Source organism: Panthera leo, chromosome C2, assembly GCF_018350215.1.
Source record: "Panthera leo isolate Ple1 chromosome C2, P.leo_Ple1_pat1.1, whole genome shotgun sequence".
Classification (NCBI taxonomy): Eukaryota; Metazoa; Chordata; class Mammalia; order Carnivora; family Felidae; genus Panthera; species Panthera leo.
Genome location: NC_056687.1, coordinates 109,768,267 through 109,790,906, shown reverse-complemented (window position 1 = coordinate 109,790,906; position 22,640 = coordinate 109,768,267). Strand labels below are relative to the sequence as shown.

The window sequence follows — 22,640 nt, the reverse complement described above, 5'->3', positions numbered from 1 at the left end:
GGTGTGGGGCTTGGCAAGTAGAGCATGGGATGGATTTTAGCTTTACCTCTTTGATCAGATGTTTGTGCAGTACCCCAAAAAGCAGCACTGGGTCTTGGGATCTTTAAAATGCTTTCTCTCTGTCATTGTTAGCAGCACCATTGTACTAAATGCTCTCCTAAGTGAATATTGGCTACAAGCTTCTGACCCTCTGACCACTGTATACATTTGTATTGGGAAAGTAGGACTTCTGAGTTATTTTTTACATTGGATATGTTCTAATGCTGTACAGAATTGACTCTCTTCCATCACCTGTGTTTATATGATACCAAGTATTAAAACAAAGTAAATATATTATCTATGTAAGCCATTTGTGTGTTTCTAAGTTCCAGAATTACCTAAAGTTTTCATGGTTGAGTACAATTAATAACTTTAATTATAATGCTAATAATTACAAATTTAGTAAATTTATTGCCTATTCAGAATTGACCACTATTTACTGAGTTCTCCTGGGATGATATTCTGTGGTCACAAATATAGAGATACAAAAAAATGGTCTTGCCTGGCAAAATTAGCACTCAGGACGAGAAAATCTTGTGATTACAAACTTAAACTTTAAAATATCTTTTTAGTTTTGGAATTTGCCAAGCTATTTCTAGGAGGGATGGTATAAATTTGTCAAATCTAGGAAACAAATAATGCCATAAAGAGCAAAATAGAATTGATCAGGAGACACTATCTAGGGCATAGGATAAAAATGGCTTTGAATTCTCAAGGAAAAAAAAAATCAAGGATAATTACTTTTTAGAGACTTTGGCTATTCTGAAGTTACTCTGTCCATGACAAAAGTAATGATTTTGAAAAGTAAATGCAACAGCTCAAAGTAGCTCTCCTTTAAAAAAGATTTAAATGTAATTGTCATCTTCAGGAAGTAGAGATGGATTTTGCACTTTTAAAAATGAAATCAGAGTTCTTAAGAGAAAGAACGAAGTAGAGAAGAAAAGTGTAGAAAATAGTTTAATAACCATGATGAAAGTTCCTAGGATGATCTCAGGTCATAATTAAAAATGAATCTATACCTGAAATAGATTTTAAGGTTTTAATATCAAACTAAATAATCATAAGTACACATCATTTTTCCTGCAAGCTCCATATTGGTTATCATTTTTCTACTTTGTAAAATCTTGATGTGCATTTTTTCTGGTGATAAATGGAAGATTGCTCCTATTTTACTCCCTATTCTCCAACTAAAAAAACATTAAAAAATGTCTAGTATCATGGGCATTGTATTTATACAATGTTACCTACTATTCCTTTACTTACTTGTTTATATTTTTAAAGACATTAAAATCTTAAAATAAATTAATGTTGTTTTTCTGTGAAAATTTTCATGTAAAAATAATATTAATATTTATTTTTCAAATGATAGAATTCTCCCCAGATTAATGTGAGATTACAACGAATGAGGTGGGTTTCTGAAGTCATAGTTGTGTTTTCTTATGGAGGCTGGCAAATGAACAAGTGTGTATTTCAAGATGATTTAAAATTCAAGACCAAACATGCTATTTGAAAAGCAGCCATTATTATTTCAGTGAATATTATTGACTATTTACTATACACCAGACTGTAGGAACATCAACATGAAGCAGGATATTACCAATGGGGAAAGTTCTTGCTCATTAAAGTGATTCTCAAATGTCAGATAATGAATTATCTCAAAAATAGAATCACAGAGGTCTCTGTGAGTCATATGAATCATGGTTTTGTTATAAAAGTTATTTAAGTATTTAAAATAACAAAATATGGTATTTTCTCCTATATCAGTAACCCGTTATACTGGATTTTTACAAAACCATTTTATTTCAAAGTAAAACACAGATACAGAAACTCTTCACAAACAGATGGATAGTTTATTGATGTATTTGAGGCGAGCACCATGTAATAAAGAAATAGAACTTTGTCAGCTTCCCCAGAATCCCTCCATGAAAGTTAACATAACTTTCCTGTTAAAAGTCCTGAGTCTTTCTTTCAGTATGTTACAACATAAGTGGGAGTTGGTGTGTGTGTGTGGGTGGGTGGGTGGGGAGAGTGGAACATGTAGTGAAAAACTGCAAATTAAAAAAATACTTTAAAAACATTTATTCCAGGGATGCCAGGGTGGCTCAGTTGGTTAAGAGTCTGACTTTGACTCAGGTCATGGTTTTGCAGTTCGTGAGTTCAAGTCAGTCTCCGTGCTGACAGCTCAGAGCCTGGAACCTGCTTCGGATTCTATGTCTCCCTCTTTCTCTGCTCCTCCCCAGCTTGTGCTCTATCTCTCAAAAATAAATAAATGTTAAAAAAAATTTATGCCAATTCCTAAAGTAATCACTCTCTTCTTTTCTTTAAAGTTTTCTTACCCAAGTGTGAATTCCTACAAAGTATAGTTTAGTCTTGCCTCTTTAAAAATTTTGTTTGAAATATTTTTAAAGTCTCTTTTAATTGGTAGGTTTTTTTTTTTAATTTTATGTACCCCCCCAGCTCCCACTTACATTGTTTGTGGTGAAAGACTCAGGACACTTGACTAGTAAATTTCCCACTGTCTAGATTTGGTTAAATGCATTTTCATGGTCAACATCATCATGTACCTCTGTCCTTGTAAATTGGTAACTGGTACCTGGAGTTTACTTTATTTTTTTATTTTTTATTTTTAAAACTTTTTATATTTATTTATTTTTTATTGGGGGGGAGGGGCAGAGAGGAAAGAAGACATAGAATCCGAAGCAGGCTCCAGGCTCTGAGCTGTCAGCACAGAGCCCGATGCGGGGCTGGAACCCACGAACCATGAGATCATGACCTGAGCTGAAGTTTGCCACTTAACTGACTGAGCCACCCAGGCGCCCCTGATACCTGGAGTTTAATCCATTGACTGAACTCAGATTGTATCCCTTTGGCAAGACTCTAGGGCCTGGTGTATTCCTTCATCAGAAGGCATGTAATGTCTGCTTGTATCTTTTTTGTGATGTTAGAAGATGCTCAGTGATCAAGTGGGGTCCTGAATCCTTTTGTCATGACCTTTGAAGTTTTTGATAGCTTCTTCACTGTATGATTGGATAAGCTTTCTAGGTTCATCATTCACATTTTTGTGTGAAATTTGTTTTTGAAAGGGGCTTTGCTCAAATAGCTTTTTTCCTTTCACAGTACTCTCTTCTCTCTTGTTTTAGCATCGTGTTCCAAAACATGGCAACTTACTTTCTGAGAAGATAGCAACTTACTTTCTGAGATTCCCTGGTTCTCTTCCCCTTCCCTACTTTTATCTAGACCTTCTATTTCCTTCATCTCTGTTACATACCCTGCTTGATTTTGATTCTACTTCCAGCAATTTCTCTTCAGTGTGGGCTCTAGCCAAAAAAATAAAAATAAAAAAGGCCATGGCAAGTTGGTTTTAAGAGTACACAGGCTCTAAGGGCTAAACTTCTCAATCCTTTTAGCTCCCCTCATGCAATCCTCTTATTCATCCAATACTGAATTGGGCAGAACTTCTGATTTTAACTCCTGTTTCCTAATCAGCTTGATGTACTTTCCAGTGATTAGCTGTTGGCTCTTTTGGGTTTTTATTTATTCTTAGATCCATCAGATTCCCTACTTCTTTCCTCTGCTTTCTCTTGCTCAAGTGCTAATGCCATCAAGTCTTGGGGCTATAGTTTGTCTTCATCTGCTTTGTATTTTGAAGTTCATGAGGGTAATCTGTCACCTCATGTTTTCCATGGCTTAGTTACTGTGGTTTTTCTGTCTGTTTTTATGTTGGGATTCAAGGCTTGTTGCTGTCCCTATCTTTCCAGACTCCTCTTACACTAGATTTTGGTATTGATAATTTGTAGTAGGTACCAAATTTTAATAAACATGTATGGAAGAAGATTGAGAAGATTGTCTTCATTACTTAATAGGAGTAGTACTTTTAAAACTTCAGAAAATTGGATTATACTTTATTTGTATCAGCAGAGCAGCTGTTGATAGTGGATACTGGTCTCAGAAACCTCTAGGAAGCTAAGATCGTAATACAGGGAAAATAGTGGTAGAAAATAAAATAACACATTAAAGCTGACATGGTAAATAATCGACCTATAGTCAGAAAATAGACTCCATGATATTTTTGTCATGCAAAAATCATAAGAATATGATGATTTTATTATCTGATGAAGACCTACTTCTGAATGTTTACTCATTTTGAAACAAATAGCTATTTTTAATGTCGTCGTGGAACACTTTTAAGGGAAAGGTAGAAAAACTATTTCAAAGTTCTTTTTAAAAATAAGATCCCTGTAAAGACACCAAGCTCTGGGGGACTGAAATAGCCTTGCTGGATGAGTGGATTGAATAGCTTGGAAGGCAATATCATCTCTTTCAGGTCATCAGAACATCATTAAGTAATCACTGATAATACTGCAAAAGATATTATCCCTGTGGTTCTTAAGAGCTAATGCAGCTTCCAGGGAATAGAGGCAGAGTGCAACAAGCAATGGTGTTAGAAACCTTAAGATTGTGCTCCAATCCTGGTGTTGCCATTTATCATCTGTGTGATCATGGGCAAGCCATGTAATTTCTTTAAACCTGGAATTTTTCCCCTGTAAAATGTATATTGTATTGTGATCTGTGGCACAGTAAAAGACCTTGAGGTAATTTGAAACAATTATAAATGTTATTAGGAAAATCCCAATTTCCAGGGAGTGCCTTATGCACATAAAAACTGCATCTCTTCCTCAGTTTTCAGTCTTTGGGAAGTGGCACAGCACCTGTTCAGTTGTCCAGGCCAGAAGTTGTGATTATTTCTTGTCCTTTCTTACTGGCATCTAAACAATCACCAGGGCCTACACGGTCTTCTTCTTAAATATCTCTCAAATCTATTTATTTCTCACTATACTTATCATCACTATTATCATTCAGGCTACCACTGCCTTTGTCTGAATTATTGTTAGAGAATCCTTAGGACTTTTCCTGTCTTACAGGTCTTACATTTTCTAAGAAGAGTCTCCATGGTACAGCCAGAGCAATTGTTCCAAAGTATACAAAACTATGATACTTTCTTCTTTGAGCCTTCTTAATTAATTATTATTATATTTAGATAAATTTCCAACTCTTTAACATGACTTCTAAGGCCTTTGCCTTTCCAGCCCCATTTGTCACCAGTTTATAGTCCTTGCTTATTACGGTGCAGTTCACCAGAACTAGCCAGGGTCTCCCAAGGGTGCTCTACTTTCCTTCGCCTCCACAGCAGTGTTTTTGCCTGGAGTATACTTTTAGCTTCTCCATGTCTTCCAACACCAACTGCTAGCTTCCCTGAATCCCAAAGACTGGGTTGACTGTGCCTCCTATATTCCTACAGTACCCTAATTTGTACTTATTTTTCATTATTTTTGCCTATTCAGTTAACTGCTTTCCACATGTGAACTCAGCTCCAGGAGAACAAAGACTATGAAATTTTTACTTTTATATCTCGTGCCTCTCAACAATATTTGTTGGATGAATGGTTTAACATGCTGTTCCCAAAAAACTCATGCTCTATAGCCATAATGGTGAGCTATCCAGGCAGCTTTGGTTAGGAGACTTTTCTGAGTCAAACCACAAAAAACAGCTTCAACTTTGAAGGATAGGAACACTCACATTCTTCCCATTGTTATGTAGAGGTTCAAATTATGTTTTAATGTTTTAAGAAAATATTTGATAGTTGTAATAACCATCTCCCCCCAAATTTGTTTTATTACCTTTCTAGATATTAAGCAGAATCTTTATGCATTAATATATGTGCCTGATAGCTCTCTGTGGTATTGTTGTCTTTCCTTCATATGCATAATGACTGAAGCTCTTGAAAATACATAGCTGTCCATCAGTCATTCTCTTAAGTCCTATTCTTACTAAAAACTATCAATCATAATTATATTGGTTTAAGTGGAATACCAAAAATAAATCAGATGTTTACTGGCAAAAAGCCAATGTGAGCCCTTGGTACTCACAGGTGAAAAAACTCCAAAAAGGCAAAAGTAAAAAAAATAAAACTCAAGACACTAGAGGGGGAAAAAATGAGAAACCATTCATTCAAAGCTTCTATGCTGGCTCTTTTGAAAACACTACCACCACCACCACCACCAACAACAACAACTTACTCATAAGAAAATTTTTACTGACTATAGCAGGGTTATGTTGTTTTGGGCCTCTCCTTCCATTTTCCACATCCCTGAATTCCCCCTTTCAGGAAGATAGGAAAATGTCTGATCAGGAGGAAGCTCATCTGGTGTGCTTAAGTGTTTTTCCACCTATTTCACGATGGTATTTCTTCCCACTATTGGAATATCTGAGAACATAGAAAATAAAAAGTTTATTACCTTTTATATTTCCAAAGAGAGCTCTAAAAACCACTCTGAAAGTGTAATGTAACTTGTCAGTACTGCATTCTTTGAAGAAACTTAATACACAACTCATCTAAGTAGGTGGACCCTCCAGTTAATCCTAACATGTCTGAGATTATACGGGTATATTGTTTCAGTAGAGCTATCAAGTGGACATCAGTTTGACAAAAGAATCAATATCATCATATTCAAGGCAATAGCAATATATTGATACTAATGTTGTTGGAATGCCCATGGGCTGTGAACAGTTTAAAAAATTTTTTTTTAATGTTTGTTTATTTTTGAGAGAGGGAGAGAGACAGGAAGAGAATGGGGAACGAGCCCCCGCTCCATTTCTACTAATGTGGGATGGTGGAGGTTAGGTAATGGGAATAATGTGGGGGGAGGGACAGAGAGAGAGGGAGACACAGAATCCAAAGCAGGCTCCAGGCTCTGAGCTGTCCGAACAGGGGCTCTGAACAGTTTTAAAGTTTAAAAGTCAAGGAAGGGTCCGGGAGGCTTACAGTTGTAAAGAGAACTGATTTGGGAGTTAGGAGTCTTGGATATTGAGTTAAGCTGCCACTACCTCTGACTCCTTCAAAAACTCATGAGTATATGGTTCAGTTTCCTGTCTGACTAAAATGTTACTCCATATGTAGAAGGAGGTGAAGTCAAATAAATCTATGGATATTGAAAAGTTAAAGTGCTTAATTGGTGCAGTTGAAGCACTGCTAGAATATAGGAGACTTGGACTCCTGTTAAGTTACTGTTAAGGGTGTTAAGGGTAACACCCTTAGTAAGCCTCTAGTCAACCACCCAAAGGCCTTCTCTCTTGCTATGGAGTCCACTTTGCCATTTCTGTGTCTCCCGAGGAAGGATTACAATGTCAGTATAATAACACCACCACCCCTTCCCAAAGTAGCCTTCAACAAATTCCTGACTGGAGTTGGTGTATACATACCCCAGCTCCCTTCCCCCTCAGGGAAAATTCTCAGGCATGTGTTTGACTCTGACTCCAAATTTCCCTAGAAGGATTAACCTCCTGTTACCGTTCCTTCCTTTTCTTTCTTCCCTTTTCCCTTACCAATACTTCTTGCACTTCTCAAATAAATGACTTCTGCGTATGTGTTCTTATCTCAAGGTTTTCTTTCTAGGAGAACTCAAATTAAGAAAATAAAAATTTACCCTCTATTTCTAGTTAATATTATTAGTGATGCTCTTGGACTCCTCTTCCTTTGCTTTAGGAAGAGAATGGGGAAGGAGCCCTGCTCCATTTCTACTAACGTGGGGGTGGTGGAGGTTAGGTAATGGGAATAATCTTTTTCTCCTTAAAAAGTCTTGTGCTGAGGGTAGAGTCCTGGTCAGTGTTAGGACATAGCCTTTGAACTAGACACTTCTAAGTAGTTCTTGCAGTGAGGTGGATGACATCACCTTTGGTAGTTCTCTGAGCTCAGAGTATAACAGGAATATCCCACTGAGTCTGCTGTATCAGGTCTCTGGGTTACATCCTCTCTGGCTACAAGTCAAGAGGTTCTCAGAGAAATTCACAGAGATGTAGGAAGAACTTGTTAAGATTAGGACAATGATCTTGGGACAAGGGTGAGCAAGAACAGCTGGGGAAAGGACGCACAGGCAAGTGCATGGGCAGCATGCACACTACCTGGCCTGAAGGAGGTGTAGAACAGATTGTGCCAGCTGAGCAGAGAATTAGCTGCTAGCAAACCCATGAGGGAGGAGACTATTGGGGCCTAGTTCTTAAATGGTAAGCACTTCACTGGCCACTGACAAAGTAGGGAGATGTGGGGGTAGGAAGAAGGCTCTAGGTAGACAAAACTGAATATGCAAAGCACAGAGGTTTACAATGACTCATGTATTTACTCTGGGAAAAGTGTTTTCATGGTCCTTGTTTAATGCCACTACTGTTATCACTTATGACATTTGGGTATTTTAACTTTTGTTAAAAAGTTATTTATTTTTATTTTTGAGAGAGAGAGAGAATGAGAATGAGTGGGACAGGGGCAGAGAGAGCAGGGGTAAAGGGTCTGAAGGAGGCTTCTTGAACTCATGTACCTTGAGATCATGACTTGAGCCGATGTCGGATGCTTAACCAACTGAGCCACCCACGTGCCCCATGTGTTTTAACTTCTAATTAATAAGGTGAAAAATGGTTTTAGATAGCAATAGTGATAGGAGTTATATTTCTTAAAAATTTCTATTTCTTAAAAATTTGAGAAACAAAACATCCTTGTCACTAAAAAATTTTTTTAAACTTTAAAAATGATTGAATTCAGAATCTGCCACCTAATGGCTGGCTTTTCTGACCTTTAACAAGCCTTGTGATGTCAGTGTTTGTTATCTTCATCATAACATCTCTTTCTCCTGCAAGCCATTCATGTTTTGGATGTCAAGACAGGGTAGCTGCCTGGCTATGTTAGGATGGCTTTCATTCTGTTCTCAATGAAGAGGAATTGTCATCTTTGAAATGACTCATCACCTTCTACAGTCTTCCTTCTGATACAAACCTTAAATTTCTTTTTTTAAATGCCTATTTATTTGTTATTGAGAGAGAGAGAGAGACAGGGCATGAGCGGGGTAGGGACAGAGAGAGACAGAGAGAGAGAGAGAGAGAGAGAGAGAATCTGAAGCAGGCTCTGATCTGTCAGCATAGAACCTGATGTGGGGCTCAAACCCACGAACCATGAGATCATGACCTGAGCAGAAGTTGGACACTTAACCAACTAATCCACCCGGGCACCCCCAAACCTTAAATTTCATAAGCATTTTGAATCGGATATATTAAAAACAATAGATTATATTTTTAGTTATTTTTGCTTTTTTTCCCAGCAAGACACCAGGAGTCACATTTCCCAGTCAGCTGGCACTCTGGGTATTAGTTCTTAAGGACACATTAGTAAATATTCCAGCTCTATGGAACCCTGTTGTTGAAGCAAATGTCCATGTTGCAAGACCCCAAAAGGAATTATCACTCCAGGGTTGAAAATCCTTCTGTGAGAGAGTTAATGCCCTCTTTCTGCCTGGCTTCCTAAATTTGGATTATATTGATTATATTTTAATTCCTACTTTATATAGTTCCATCTCTGAGCTGGAAATAAATATCCAATGGATATAAAATTATTAAATTACACCATATCACTCAATTGTACAATGGGAACATTTGTGAAAATTTCTAATAGAAAACTTACATTCTAGTTACTATGTTAGGTAAAACCTTTCTTCAGAGTTGTACAATTGTCAATTGATTATTTATAAATCAACAGAAAAATACCTAAAATAGAAAGACAAAAATATGCTTGATATATAGCAGTAGAATCATCATGGAGAGTTAAAAATACCTACTTATATGAGGCAAGAAATGGGGTAGAAGAAAGATAATCCCACTCCCCCACCCACAGGCCTTATAAAACTATTTGACTCTAAATTATATATATGTCTTACTTTATGTAAATTAAGAAGCGGGCTATAAAGAGATTTGGAAGTCCAGAAGAAAACATTTTTAGAGTATATATTTGTGTTCTTTTAAATTAAAATTATGTAAGAATTTAGCTGTATTTAATTTGAAGAGAATTGGTTGATGAGTGATAACTTAATAATTGCCATAAGTCTCTTTCAAAGATTAAGGTAAGAAAGTAAGAACATGTATATTTTGTTCTCTTTATTGTTTTGGTTTTATTCTTTAATTTTTTTTATTATTTAGGTATAGTTGATATACAATGTTATATTAGTTTCAGATGCACAACATAGTGATTGGACAATTCTACACAATGCTCACCACAACTGTAGTTACCATCTGTCACCATACAATGTTATTGTAATATTATTGACTATATTCCTTATGCTGCACTTTTCATCTCCATCACTTATTTATTTTATAACTGGAAAATTTGTACCTCTTAATTCCCTCACCTATTTTGCCCATGGTCCCACCCTCTCCTTCTGACAACCACCAGTTTGTTCTCTGTATTTATGAGTCTCTTTTGTTTTTTGTTTGTTTTTCTTTGCTGTTTTAGATTCCTTGTATAAGTGAAATCATGTGGTATTTATCTTTCTATGAATGACCTATTTCACTTAGCATAAACTCCTCTAGGTCCATCAGTGTTGTCACAAATGGCAAGATCTCATTCTTTTTTATGGCTTAATAATATTCCACTTTATGTTTCAAAGGAAGTGAAAACGCTACCCCAAGAAGATATCTGCACCCCACTTTGTAACAGCATTATTTATAGTAACCGAGACATGGAAACAACCTAAGTGTTTGTTGATGGATGAATGGTTAAAGAAGTTGTGATACACACACACACACACACACACACACACACACACACACTTGAATATTATTCAGCTGTAAAAAATAAGGATCTCCTACCATTTGTTACAACGTGGATAGACCTTGAAGGCACTATGCTAAGTGAAATAAGTCTAATGGAGAAAGACAAGTACTGTATGATTAAAAAAAATACACACAGAAAACAACAGCAACAACAACAACAACAACAAAACCTCCTAGAAAAAGAGATCACACTTGTGGTTACGTGGAAGGTAGGGGGAGGGAAAATTGTGGTCAAAAGGTGCAAACTTCCAGGTATAAGATAAATAAGTACTAGGGATGTAATGTACAATATGATGTCTAAAGCTAATGATGCTGCATGATATATAGGAAAGTTGTTAAGACAAGTAAATCCTCTGAGTTCTCATCACAAGGAGAATTTTTTTTTCTTTTTTTCTCTTTCTTTTTATTTTATCTATATGACAAGATGGATGTTAGCTGAACCTATTGTGGTAATCATTTGACAATATATGTAAATCGAACCATTATGCAGTAACACCTTAAATTTATAATCTATGTCAACTATTTCTTTTTTTTTTAATTTTTTTAAACATTTATTCATCTTTGAGAGACAGAGAGAGAGAGAGAGCATGAGTGGGGGAGGAGCAGAGAGAGAGGGAGACACAGAATCTGAAGCAGGCTCCAGGCTCTGAGCTGTCAGCACAGAGCCTAATGCGGGACCTGAACTCACTGGCTAAGAGATCATGACCTGAGCTGCAGTCAGAAGTCAGATGCTTAACTGACTGAGCCACCCAGGTGCCCTGATGTCAACTATTTCTTAGCAAAACTGGGGGAAAAAAGTTAAGTACACATCAGAATGGCTTGATCATTGATAAAGTAATGCAATCTTGGATTTAGAAACAATAGTACATTTAGATGAAAGGAACTAATTTTGATTTTTTGACCTAATCCCATATTACCTAAGAGTATTCCTATGAACCCTTTACAGGTAATGCAGGTTTGACAGTTTGTCTAGAAATTTAGATTTGGGAACCATTCACAGGACTTCTTTTATGGTGTATCTGGCTGAGTCCAAGGAAGATGCATATTTTTCAGATTTGTACAAAAGTGGCTTATATTCACAATCTGTGCATCTACAGAGCTGTGTCTTCCCAGAAAGTCTGCCTTTTTTTGCATTCATAGGGGCACTCTATGAGGTGGTAGCATATCTGATCCATAAAATCAATTTAAACTGGAAATTGGATGAACTCTTAAGAAATGCATGTAGAGGGGCGCCTGGGTGGCGCAGTCGGTTAAGCGTCCGACTTCAGCCAGGTCACGATCTCGCGGTCCGTGAGTTCGAGCCCCGCGTCAGGCTCTGGGCTGATGGCTCGGAGCCTGGAGCCTGTTTCCGATTCTGTGTCTCCCTCTCTCTCTGCCCCTCCCCCGTTCATGCTCTGTCTCTCTCTGTCCCAAAAATAAATAAAAAACGTTGGAAAAAAAAAAAAAAAAAAGAAATGCATGTAGAGGAAAAGAACTAGAAGGTCAATAGAAGTGAGTGGGAGGAAGATAAGGAACAAAATAATGTGATAGTAACATAATGTTATAAGAAAGAAGAAATTAAAGCAAGTTGGAAAAAAAAAAAAAAAAAGAAATGCATGTAGAGGAAAAGAACTAGAAGGTCAATAGAAGTGAGTGGGAGGAAGATAAGGAACAAAATAATGTGATAGTAACATAATGTTATAAGAAAGAAGAAATTAAAGCAAACACAAGACAAAGTTATGAAGGAGGAAGGTGTCAGTGGTACCAAGTGCAACAAAAATGTTCAGCAGGGGTTAGGATTGGAAAATCATTATTGAATTACTAATGTTAGAGAATTTAGGGAAAGTTGATAATATAATCCAGATTCATTTAATTTACATCTATTGGTTTACTCATTTACATATTTAAAATATTTACCCAAATCCCTTTTATGTTCTGGGCATGTGCTGACATGGGAAGTTTGTTTAGTGAGTACCTGATGAAGACAGGGGGATATTCAAGAGAAAAACGTGATGGGAGCCAGACAGGCCTCTTTTATGAAGATTTATTCAAGAAAAGAAAAATCTAGTTACCTTTAAAATAGAAGTTCAAAACTGAGGGTTGATGGGGGGTGGGAGGGAGGGGAGGGTGGGTGATGGGTATTGAGGAGGGCACCTTTTGGGATGAGCACTGGGTGTTGTATGGAAACCAATTTGACAATAAATTTCAAATATTAAAAAAAAATAAAAAATAAAATAGAAGTTCAGATATAAAGAAACTCATTGATAATAATACAATAATAGGAGGAGACTTTAACACCCCACTTATAGCAATGGACAGATCATCTAAGCATAAGATAAACAAGGACACAATGGCTTTGAATGACACTTAGACCAGATGGACTTAACAGATATATATATATATATATATATATATATATATATATATATATATATATATATATATATATTCAGAGCATTTCATCCTAAAGCAGCAGAATATACATTCTTTTGAGCGCACATGGAACATTCTCTAGGAAATATCACATACTGGGTCACAATTCAGGCTTCTACCAGTACAAAAAGATTGAGATCATACTGTGCATATTTTCCAACCACAACGCTCTGAAACTTGAAGTCAACCACAAGAAAAAAATTTGAAAGATCACCAATACATGGAGGTTAAAGAACATCTTGTTAAAGAATGAATGGGTTAACGAGGAGTTTAAAGAAAAACTAAAAACCTACAGGGAAGCCAATGAAAATGAAAACATAAAAGTCCAAAACCTTTGGGATGCAACAAAGACAGTCATAAGAGGGAAGTATATAGCAATTCAGGCCTTTCTCCAGAAGGAAAAAAGTCTTAAATACACAACCTAACCTTACACATAGAAGGGCTGGAAAAAGAACAGCAGATAAAGCCCCAAACCAGCAGAAAAAGGGAAATAATAAAGGTTAGCACAGAAATAAATTATATAGAAATAAGAAAAACAGTAGAACAGATAAATGAAACTAGGAACTGGTTTTTTGAAAGAATTAGCAAAATTGATAAACCACTAGCCAGACTTATCAAAATAAGTAAATAAATACATACATACATACATACATACATACATACATAAATAAGTAAATAAAATCACAAATGAAAGAGGAGAGATCACAACCAACACTGCAGAAATAACAAACAATTATAAGAGAATATTATGAGCAATAATATGCCAACACATTGGGCAACATGGGAGAAAAGGATAAATTCCTAGAAGCATATAGACTACCAAAACTGAAAAGGAAGAAATAGAAATTTTGAACAGACCTATAACCAGTAAAGAAATTGAATCAGTAATCAAAAATCTCCCAACAAACAAGAGTTCAGGGCCAGATGGCTTCCCAGGTAAATTATACCAAACACTTAGAGATGAATTAATACCTATTCTTCTGAAACTGTTCCAAAAAATAGAAGTGGAAGGAATCCTTCCAAACTCATTTTTTGAAGCCAGCATTACTTTGCTTCCAAAACCAGAGAAAGACCCCACTAAAAAGGAGAATTAAAGACCAATATTCCTGATGGACATGGATGCACAAAACTCAACAAGATACTAGCAAATCTAATCCTGCAGTACATTAAAAGAATTATTCACCACAATCAAGTGGGATTGATTCCTGAGCTGCAGAGGTGGTTCAATATCCACAAATCAATCAACACGATATGCTGCATTAATAAAAGAAAGGATAAAAACCTTATGATTCTCTCAATAGACACAGAAAAAGCATTTGACAAAAATATAACATCCTTTCTTGATAAAAACCCTCAAGAAAGTATGGATAGAAGGAACATACCTCAATATCATAAAGGCTGTATGTGAAAGACCCACAGCTAATATCATCCTCAATGGGGAAAAACTGAGAGATTTTCCCATAAGGTCAGGAACATGACAGTGATGTCCACTCTTACTACTGTTGTTCAACATAGTATTGGAAGTCCTAGCTTCAACAATAAGAGAACAAAAAGATATAAAAGGCATACAAATCAGCAAGGAGGAAGTCAAACTTCCACTCCTTGCAAATGATATGATATTCTATGTGGAAACCCCAAAAGACTCCACCAAAAAATTATTAGAACTGATATGTGAATTCAGCAAAGTTGCAGGATATAAAATCAATGTACTGAAATCTATTGCATTTCTGTACACCAATAAAGAAGCATCAGAGAGAGAAATCAAGGAATTAATCTCATTTACAATTGCACCAAAACCCGTAAGATCCATAGGAATAAACCTATCCAAAGAGGTAAAAGATCTGTATTCTGAAAACTATAGAACACTTATGAAGGAAATTGAAGAAGACATAAAGAAATGGAAAAGTATTCCATCTCATGGACTGGAATAACAAACATTGTTAAAATGTCCATACTACCCAAAGGAATCTATATAGTCAATGCAATCCCAATCAAAGTAACGCCAGCATTTTTAACAGAATAAACAATTCTAAAATTTGTATGGAACCCTAAAAGACCCAAAATAGCCAAGGTAATGTTAAAAGAGAAAAGTAAAGCAGGAGGCATCATAATTCTAGACTTCAAGTTGTATTACAAAGCTGTAATTATCAAGACAGTATTCTGCTGGCACAAAAACAAACACATGGATCAATGGAACAGAATAGAGGACCCAGAAATGGACCCACAATTGTATGGTCAATTAATCGACAAAACGGGAAAGAGTAGCCAATGGAAAGAAGACAGTCTCTTCAGCAAATGGTGTTGGGAAAACTGGACAGCAATATGCAGAAGAATGAAAATACACAAAAATAAATAAAAAATGCATGAAAGATGTAAATGTGAGACTGGAAACCATCAAAATCCTAAAGGAGAAAACAGGCAGCAACCTACCTGACCTAGGCCACAACAACTTCTTACTAGACATGTCACTGGAAGCAAGGTAAATAAAAATAAGAATTAACTATTGGGACTTTATCAATATAAAAAGCTTCTTTCTGCACAGCAAAGGAAGCAATCAACAAAAGTAAAAGGCAACTTATGGAATGGGAAAAGGTATTTGCAAATGACGTATTGAGTAAAGGGCTTGTATCCAAAAAATCTATAAAGAATTTATCAAACTCAAGACCCAAACAATAAATAATCCAGTTAAGAAATGGTCAGAAGACATGAAGAGACACTTCTCCAAAGAAGACATCCAGATGGCTAACAGACACATGAAAAAATGTTCAACTTCATTCATCACCAGGGAAATACAAATCAAAACCACAACGAGATATCACCTTATACCTCTCAGAATGACTAAAATTAACAACTTAGGAAACAAAAGATATTGGTGAGGAAGTAGAGAAAGGGGAACCCTCATACACTGCTGGTGGGAATGCAAACTGGTGCAGCCACTCTGGAAAATAGTGTGGAGGTTCCTCATAAAATTAAAGATAGAACTACCCTCTGACCCAGCAATTGCACTACTAGGTATTTATCCAAAGGATACAGGAATGCTGTTTTGAAGGGGCACATGCACCCGAATGTTTTTTTTTTTTTTTAATTTTTTTTTTCAACGTTTATTTTATTTTTGGGACAGAGAGAGACAGAACATGAACGGGGGAGGGACAGAGAGAGAGGGAGACACAGAATCGGAAACAGGCTCCAGGCTCCGAGCCATCAGCCCAGAGCCCGACGCGGGGCTCGAACTCACGGACCGTGAGATCGTGACCTGGCTGAAGTCGGACGCTTAACCGACTGCGCCACCCAGGCGCCCCGACACCCGAATGTTTATAGCAGCACAATGGAAAGAGCCCAAATGTCCATCGACTGATGAATGGATAAAGAAGATGTGAGATATATATAATGGAATATTTCTCAGCCATCAAGAAGAATTGAAATCTCGCCATCTGCAATGATGTGGATGTAGCTGGAGTGTATTATGCTAAGTGAAATAAGTCAGTCAGAGAAAGACCAATACCATATGATTTCACTCATTTGTGGAATTTAAGAAACAAAACATGAACATAGGTAAAGCGAAGGAAAAATTAAATAAGATATAACAGAGAGGCAAACCATAAGAGACTCTTAACAATAGAGAATAAACTGAGGGTTGCTGGAGGGGAGGTGGGTGAGGGGATGGGCTAAATGGGTGATGGGCATTAAGGAGGGCACTTTTTGGGATGAGTGCTGGGTGTTATATGTAAGTGGTGAATCATTAAATTCTAGTCCTGAAACCAATACAACACTATGTTAACTAACTTGAATTTAAACAAAATTTTGGAGAAAGAAAATAGAAGTAAGATAATCACTGTAAGGTAAGACATTAAGAATAATAAAGATTAGGGAGAAAAAAGAAAAGGTATGAGAATAAGGACTTTAGGGATTTGGTAAGGAAGAGAAGATAGTTACAGGATTTAAAAGATTTGGAGGTGGCAATGTATACATTTTATAACATAGATACTGGATTTATTAATCAGGTTTTGCGCCTTACAAATATATTTTCTAGACTGGCTTAAAATGATTTTTATAAAATTCTAATTGAATTTGAGCATGGATTAACTACTAGTTTTTTTTTAATGTTTTATATTTATTTTTGAGACAGAGAGAGAAAGAGCATGAGCAGGGGAGGGGCAGAGAGAGAGGGAGACAGAATCCGAAGCAGGCTCCAGGCTCTGAGTGTCAGCACAGAGCCTGATTAAAAGATTAGTTTAAGTTAAAGCTTACTACATTAAAACTTTGTTCATGGGCCAAGGGCAGAGAACATAGAAACTGAGGCATTTAATTAAATTCTTTAAAAGTTTTTATTTCTGGTGCCATCTCTCACATTCTCCTTAATAGTTTTATCATGGATAAAGAGCCAATCAATTTATGAAGATATTATTGGGAAATAAATTCTGAACAGTCTTATCAGTAAGTAAACTGCACTTGGTTTATAATTCTCATAGTTTAACTTACTGATTTACTTTTTAATTAAAGAATTGTTTTCATGTGGTAAATCTGGGACAGTGGAGATATAGTGTTTCCATTTATTAGGAACAAACATTTGGAAAAGGGAACTTTAAAATAGCATGCTTTATAACAGCATTAAAAACATTTTAGAGAGACTCCTGGGTGGTGCAGTCGGTGAAGCATCGGACTCTTGGTTTCTGCTCAGGTTGTGATCTCAGGGTCATGATCTCAAGGTTGTGAGATGGAGCCCACGTCAGGCTCCACATTGGAGCCTGCTTGAGATTTTGTCTCCCTTTCTCTCTGCCCCTCCCCTACTCATTCTGTCTCTCGAAAAAACACATTTTATATTTATGAATAAATTTAAAGTGTGCATAATTTCTATACAGTAAATGAAAAATGTTTCAAAGAGAAATTTTAAAAACCTAAACAAGTGGAGGATTATACCATTTTCATGGATGACATTATCCAATATTTTTAAGATATGAATTTCTTAAATCGACAGAAATTTAATGCAATCCCACTTAAAACAGCAATAGGCCTGTATTTATGTATGTATTTTTAAATATAAATCAAGTGATTCTAAAATTAATTTTGGTATAAAAGACCCTAGAATAAACAAAACAATCTTGAAAAAGAACAAGATTGGAGGACTTACACTACTTGATTTCAAGACTTACTCTACACTTATAGTAATTAAGTCTCTGATATTAGAATAAGGATAGAAAAATAAACCAATGGGACAGAATAGAGCTCAGGAACAGATCCACCATTCATGGTCAATAGATTTTTAATGAAGGCACTAAGAGTTCCAATGGAGAAAGGAAATTTTTTAAACAAATGGTACTGTAACATCCAGATAACTATATGAAAAATAATTAATCTTGATCTCTAGCTCATATCATTCGCAAACATTCGTGGATTACAGACTTAAACATAAAAACTAAAACTATAAATATTCTGGAGGAAAATGGATAAATCAAACTTAAAAAATTTTTAATTCTGCTATTTAAAAGACACCCTTAAGAAAATGAAGGGCAAGCCATTAGAATGGGTAATAACAATCGCAACACATGTATCAGGCAAAGAACTTACAGTCCGTTAATATAAAGACTTCTACCTTGTTTAAAAAAAGGTAATTAATTTATCTGAAAGAAGACTTCAATACATTTATTTCAGAGTCTAAAGTACCCGAAGCAGAAATAAATATTTTCCCAAAGAAAGTGACAGGAAATACTAATGATTTACTGTATTTATATCACACTTTGTGTTTTTCAAGACACTTTCAAAGCAATAAAAACATGGGCCTGTGACTTGGTGACAACATTGAAGTGAATTGTGCTACCCAATAGTATTTCTCACTTAAGATGAATTTTTAAGTTTGCTAGTCAATATGTTCTACTAGAGGAAAAGTCAAACTACTTCATAGTGTTAAGGTTAGAAGGGCCAATAAAAGTCACCTACTGTCTAGACTGCTGACTTGCTATAAAATTTGATTACATTACAAACAAGCGTATTTTTAACCAAAAGGATCAAAAGTCCAGGATTGGTGAAAAGTTAAATATTGGGGAGGAGTCAGGGAGCAGAAGCAGCTTGTCTCAAGAGAACACAGGAAATACAAATAGGAAAGAGGGAGGGGACATTTGTTAGTCAAAGCCCTGCCTCAAGTAGCCTTGGTGAAGATCAAAGTGGAGAGAGATAGGGAACTTTTAGCACCAGCTGGGAAATTTGCTTTCTTTTTTCCTGGTGATTTCTGATTAGTGTCTGAAAGTCTCTGCCTCACTCTCTTAGAATAACCAGATGACTTAAACTCTGGGTGGACATAGTGGTCACCGGAGAGGGAGAGGGCTCCTGCAGTAAAAAAAAGTGTGTGACAGTTCCCATCTGGCCAGGCTGTTGGGCTCATTTTTTTTTTTTTATGGTTGTTTTGTCATTAGTCATATAGGTGTGTAAGAATTACCGTGTTTCAGAACATTGTAGCTAGAAAGGACTTTCTACATTCTGTATATTCTGTACAGTAGAAGGCATTTTGTGCAAAAAAAGGTTATGTCATCAAGTAAGTTAGCTACTATCACAGCTAAACAGGTACATGACTTTTCCCAGCTGTCAATATGTTGAATGTGCATTATGAATTTCCAAGAAGGGGAGTATAGTATGCAAAGTTTCTTAAAATTACTTGATTGTAGATCTCGCTTATTTATGTATGCATTTAGTCTGCAGATTATCTCATAGGACAGGTGCACTATAGAACACACGCTGGGAAAGCTGATCTGGTAGAACTCTTAGTAGAGTCAGTAATCAAGTCAATTTTGACTTTATATGAAATAATGTAAAAATTTTAGCTTTAACAACCAGCACATGGATTTCTCTTAGAGTACATTTAGAGTCCCTGGGGATGGCAAATAAGACTCCCAGAACACTGGTGTCAGTAGGAACTTAAGGAACAACTAATAAAAATGGTTAAGTTGTTCTGGCATGATAAAGTAAAGGGGATTGATTTTCCTCTTGGGAGGTAAAGAGACTCTGGGGAGAAAGGGATGGTGACATGATGTGAAGAAGGAAACCAAATGATGAGAAGAGCCTCAGAAATTTTAGTTGGTACCAAAGGACAAGAGGTTGCTTAGTATATAGTTTGAAATTATTCCTCCTGCTATAATTTAAACCTCCTCTGGCATTTGCAAATCTTCAGGAAAGTCTTCCATACCTGTGCATGTGTGTTTAAATGATTATTTTTGGGTGGAAATCGATGAAAGATTTGGATTTCATATCTGGATCAGAGCAGTGAGGAATCGCAACAGTATGTGTGAAAGCAGAAGTTAGACATGGAGAAGACTATGAGAATATGAGAACTCTGGGAATTTGCAGACCTCTCTGGGACATGAAACTAGGGATCTGGGCAAATTTTATCTGGAACTCAGTGGGCAGAGGATTCTTAGCTGACATCTCAATATATATGTACATGTATTACCATTATCATCAGGTTTTAATGGGCTGGAGGGGCCCCAGCTGACATCTGGGGATATTACACACATATATTACTATCATCCAGGCCAGGGGTAACTGTGGTGACTAGTAGTTAAAATGCATTGCTTCCAGGAATAATAAAATAATAAGTTAAGAGAAATTATCTGTGACAGAGACTAACTAGTCACCAAAACCATTTCTCCCTCCTGGGCACCAGCTAGACTACATTTCCTAGTCTATCTTAGCAATTGGGTGTGAGCATATGACTGGGTTCTTGCCGATGACGTGTGAGTAGAAGTGATACATGCCACTTCTGGACCTTGCCCTTAGAAACTTTCTCATGACATTCTTCATGATCTTTTTCCTTTGACTTATTTGATACAACCAAGTGCTGTGACGCTGAACACTGCATGCAGAAGATAGAAAAATCACACAGAAGAAAAAGCCAGGGCCTCCAGATCACCAGTTAGAGGAACACTGCCCACAAATCAGGACAGCCATGTGGATGTGACCTGACCACATGTAATTTTTATTGATTTAGAGCCTTCCACTTCCAAATTCACTCTTTTATATTACTCTGCGAGAACAAATTTGGGCCCATAAATATTTTTCTGTGGCCACCAAAGTGTCAAGGCTTTGCAAGTGGATGATGGAGAGACACTGAAGGACCAAAGGACTTCCTGGTGCCAGAGTACCCTCCTGCTTCCTGGTGCCAGAGTACCCTCACTAGGCAGTCTCCTGTGGTACTTAGAGCTTCTCCATCTTCTGCCTCCTGAAGTGCCTGGTGGTGAGCAGGACTCAGCTGCCAGCAGCTTCCCCTGGTGGTTTTAGCAGAATGCCTCTGGGCAGATGTCTCCCTGTGAATAGCTTTCTCTGACACCCTGCACAGCAGATTTCTGGAAGGTTTAGCTGACACAATATGGCAGTGACTTTTCTGCCACTCATTGAAACACAATCATGTTCTTTCCAGCAAGGTCTAGAGCTCAGTCTTTTAAAACATTTATTCTAAAGAATTTTAGAAACATTTATTTAAAAATCTTTATGGCCACAAGGCAACTTTTTACCTATAGCATACCTCAATCTGGATGATACACTGTGCTTGCTTTTTTTTTTTTTTTTTTTTTTTTCTGAGTGTGCTTGACACACAATGCTACACTGGTTCCTGGTGTATAACGTCGTGATTCAACATCACTATGCATTGTGCTATGCTCGCCACAAGTGTGAGTCACCATTGGTCAGCGTACGATCCCATCACAGTGCCACAGACCACGTTCCTTATTCTCTACTCTCATTTTGCTGACTCACTCATTCCACAGCTGGAAGCCTACATCTTCCATTCCTCCTTATTCGTCCTGCCCACCCCCCAGCCCCACTCCCCTCCAGCAACCATCAATTTGCTCTCTGCACTGATAGGTCTGGTTCTGGTTTATTTGTTGTTTGTATATTCATTTGGTTTCTTAGATTCCACATATAAAGGAAATCATATGGTATTTTTCTTTCAAGTGTGACTTATTTCACTTACCATAATATCCTCTAGGTTCATCCATGTTGTTGCGGATAGCAAGACCTCATCCTTTTTTGTGGCTGAGTAATATTCTTATATATATAATATTCATGGAAAAAATATATACATATTGTATACATATATATCTCATCTTTTTTATCCATTCCTCTATCGATGGACACTTGGGTTGCTTCTATATCTTAAGAAAGATAATTTTTCAGGAATTTGTGTGTCATCCTTGCATAGGGACCATGCTAATCTTATCTGTATTGTTTCAAATTTAGTACATATTGCTGAGTGAGCCCTGACATACTGTGCTTTTCAAGAATTCCATTTTTTTTTAAGGGAAAGGGGATTAACACATTTGTTCAGAGCCAAAGTGCCCATTATTATTAATGTTTTGTTTAGGAGTCAATCATCTCTCTGAATAACTACAGAAATGCCATTACTTAATTTCATCAGAGCTTTAGTCTAAGTAAGAGTTACATTTGGGGGGGGGGTATATTTGATATTCAGACAAATGTATTTTATAAGTATTCCATTTTAGATTTATCGATAATTTACAGTTTGCAAATTGTGGAGAGTTTAGAGGTAAATGTTTGCT

At 36.6% G+C, this 22,640-nt stretch overlaps 1 non-coding gene across 1 annotated transcript; it reads right to left on the bottom strand.

The window, feature by feature from the left end:
* Nucleotides 1-22,237: 22,237 nt before the first annotated feature.
* On the bottom strand, nt 22,238-22,342 carry LOC122198979. Its single transcript, XR_006193264.1, has one exon. It is a non-coding gene; the product is annotated as a U6 spliceosomal RNA (small nuclear RNA).
* Nucleotides 22,343-22,640: the final 298 nt, after the last annotated feature.